The sequence below is a fragment of the Jatropha curcas genome, chromosome 8 (genome assembly GCF_041381405.1).
Source record: "Jatropha curcas cultivar XTBG-Jc1 chromosome 8, XTBG_Jcur_1.0, whole genome shotgun sequence".
Lineage (NCBI taxonomy): Eukaryota > Viridiplantae > Streptophyta > Magnoliopsida > Malpighiales > Euphorbiaceae > Jatropha > Jatropha curcas.
In genome coordinates, this window is record NC_143158.1 from 11,493,969 (window position 1) to 11,497,659 (window position 3,691).

General features: G+C 30.7%; 1 long non-coding RNA gene across 1 annotated transcript; it reads left to right on the plus strand.

The window, feature by feature from the left end:
* Positions 1 to 368: 368 nt before the first annotated feature.
* On the plus strand, positions 369 to 2,482 carry LOC149494199 (uncharacterized). The gene is made up of 3 exons (XR_016322321.1): positions 369 to 580; positions 712 to 796; positions 2,204 to 2,482. It is a non-coding gene; the product is annotated as an uncharacterized LOC149494199 (long non-coding RNA).
* The last annotated feature ends 1,209 nt before the right edge of the window (positions 2,483 to 3,691 follow it).

Below are 3,691 nucleotides of genomic sequence, written 5' to 3' on the forward strand. Positions count from 1 at the left end.
AAAATTACTATTTATGTTTTATATTTTATTTAACATTTTTGGAGCATGTATGCATGATTTTTATGGATAGAAAGTAAGTAAGGAATATTTTTGGAGAATTTAGATAATTAGTGAATAGTGAATTATGGTGTTATATTAAGTAAGGAAATTTGAGCAATTATTTTTATGGAGGAAATTTGAGGAATTATTTTTATGGAATAAATTAGAGAGTTTTGTGGAGATAAATAATATTTTGAAGGAATTTAATTGGAGAATATTTGGAGAAAAGACCAAAACACCCTCCTATTTGGAGAAAAGACCAAAATACCCCTTAGTTGCTTTAATAAAGCAACTATCAATTATTGAGCACCAAATTTTGCCATCTTCTTCTACTTCCACGTTTCCTCTTCCTCCTCCTTCTTCTTCTTCTTCTTCTTCTTCTTCTTCCTTTTCTTCAATTCTTACTTAGTAACTACTTAGTAAACACATCAAATTCACCCATCCAACTTGATTTAAGTACTAAATCTTAGAGAGTGAAGCTAGAGAAGGCATTTTTGGTGACTAATTTCAAGGAATTTGGTGATTTTCCTACTTGGGTCAAGTAAGTGATTTTATGCTAAGTTAATTATTTTTGGATTTAGAGTTGTCTTTTAGCATATACATGCTTAATCATGCTCCAATTACTTTCTTTTATTTGTTTTCTTTGTTTGATTTTGAGTTTCTTCCATGTAGAGGGTGGAGAGCCTTCTAATAAGGATAAAGGCAAGACCAAAGCTTGAGAAGCTTTGATTAAAGCTTGTTAAAGCTTGTTTTGAAGGTTAGTGTTCATAAACACACTTACCTTACTCAAATTTTGATTTTGTGCCTTTATTCTATTATGTGTATATTTTGAGATTTTGTATGAAATGATGGATTTGTTGAATTTTGGTTGCCATTACATGCTCTTGGATGATGTTTGATGAGTATTTATGTTGTGGTAGACATTTCTACCTTGTATCTTTGTGGTTCATGTTCCTTTCATGGCTAAAGTAAACTGAATTTGGGAAAAACGTGATTTTGAGTGAAATTTAAGACCATTTTTCAATCCTTTATAATTTCCATATGTGTCTGAGTCCTTCATAAACGTTGTAGGTCTATCTCTTAGCTTTCCAACCCATCCTCTTTTGTCCAATTTGGAGATATATAACTCAACTTATGGCTAAAACACTCAAACTGACTTTGTTTGTGTCGGGCCACATGCATCACTGCATTGAGTGCCCATTTTGACCACTATAATGACAAGATTAGATTCTGAGTTCTTCATAAAAGTTGTTGCCCTGTGTCTTGAGAATTCTCTCGTTCTGGATTGGTTTAATTTGAGTGTGTGGTTTAGTAGGAATTCAATAAACAATGGACTTGGTTCTGCTGAATCAGGTCTGGTCTGTTAGTTTGTGTTCCTAGCTTTGTTTTGTTATATTCCATATTGATTTGGGCTATAATCCCTTCATAACATTTGTAGGCTTTTGTCTTAGCTTTCTAATGACTCTGATTTCATTTAATTTGGAGACCCATAACTCAAGTTATGTTTTAAAAACACAGCAAAGGTCAATGTTATTTTTATGCTGGAAATTTTTCTATGTTAAGTCATTTTGTTTAAGTATGAGAATTTTTATAAATTACTTAAGTGTAAATTAAGTTTTTATTATGAGAAGACTAAAGAACATGAATTTTATGAGAAATATTTTTGGGCTCTAATATATTTGGTGTGGATTTGATGCATGATTTGATTTTATTATGTATGATGAGCATGCTCGGTATTTGATGCCATTATGATAAGAAGCTATGATCATATGCTAGGCACGTGGGTGTCTTATGTTAGGGCGGACGCGCTCTATATGTTATGAAAATGTTGGCGACCTAAGGCCATTATGAATAAGCTATGAAAACTTATCTGCTTTTTTTTCTCCTAAGTGTATGTGAGCCCTTATACAATATTTTTAAGGAAGTGAAATAAATGAGATCATATTATGTTAATAACTCTTAGTTTACCACAACGTATTTATGATATCAAATGAATTTTTAAAGCATGATGTGTTGGTGTACATATGTAATACATGTTCAAATTTAATGATTTTATGTATAGAAATGATTTTTTTTAAGTATGTTGTCATCACGACATTGGTTTGTTGTGTTTTATGAGCACCACTGAGTTTTATACTCAGCGCGTTGATTTTATCACGCGCAGGTTGGAGATTGTGCTTGCTGTTTAAAGACCTGAAGAGTAGCATCAGAGCTGAAGAGATTTTTTGGTAGTTGATTAGTATTTTATGTAATTAAAAATTATGGCATGTATAAGTATTACATTTTTGGAGACTGTATGAGTTAATTTATAACTTAAGCATATTGTTGTAAATTATTTTGGTGTATATATTGGGAGATAAACTTGGAACTTATTTAATGGTTAGAATATTAGAAGTTGATATGTTTAAATGCATCTATTTAATTGGTGAATATTAAAATGTTATTGAGGATATGAAATGATAGAAGTGCTATTGTGTTGTTATTGGAGTTTGATGGGGTTTGGAGTTTGGAATTGGGAGTGCTTTGTATTCATATGTTTGGCAACTTCTATTTTTAGGGGAAACTCTTGCAGTTTTTCTGTAGGACTCTCCCAAATCATTTTCAAAAAAAAAAATATTATTACTTACTAAACTTATGAATACTAAGTCACTTCTAATTCATAATATGATTGTATGATTTATATGTAGGTTAGAACGGTGCCGGAGGCACCGAATGTGGCATCCACCGTCGGGTCTTTCGGGATCGGACAACGGGTGTTACAAGGTTTATATATATATATCAACATATAATGATTACAGCACCTTAAATATTTTTTAAAAATATATAATGTTGGTGTCAAAAAAAATGCATTAAGAATTTATAAAAATTAAAATAAAAATTTTATCTTAAAAATAATATGATTGGTTTAATTTAAAATTATTTACACTATTAAATATTTTTTATAAACTTCCGTTCATGAGGAGAAGCAGTTTACATGGTGAAATTCTATTATGTTATATAAATATGATAACAAAGTAATCGTTCAATGCACTAGCATTCATCTTCTGTCTCGAAAGTTTCAAAGAATAAAATTGGCCACGTGCATAATTTGCCCCCTGTACTATACACAAAATCTTGTGGCCCTTATAATTTGTAAATGATCTATTATAACCCTTTATTTCTCTATTTTATATCTTTTACATGCATTGTCACGCTTGAATGAGTAAGTGAAATAGCAGACGCCGTAGAAGAGAGTAATTGCTCATTAAATCGCCCAACTTTCTGTCTTTTTCTCTTTTTTTTTTTTCAAATTTTAAATAAAATTTGTTACTTTTTGTTAGAGAAGAAAAAGCCCAAATTTGGTTTTTCAGTTTATGTTAAAAAAATTTGTATCTTTTTTTTTGTCTTTCTGTTTTCTATTCTTTTATCTCACAATAAAATGCTTATCTGTCTCTTTAAGAATAACTCATTCTTTATGGGTTTTGAATTTTATTCTATTTTATTTTTCTCTTTTATTTTTTAGGTTATTAGTTATGCGGTGAGTTAGTGGTGTCCATTTCACGGTTTTAGGAACCAGAACCGCTAGTTCGAAACCATGAGAAACCGAAACCAGAATCGAGTGTCTGCTATCTGGTTCTGGTTCCAAATTTTAAGGAACCGTGAACTAACGGTT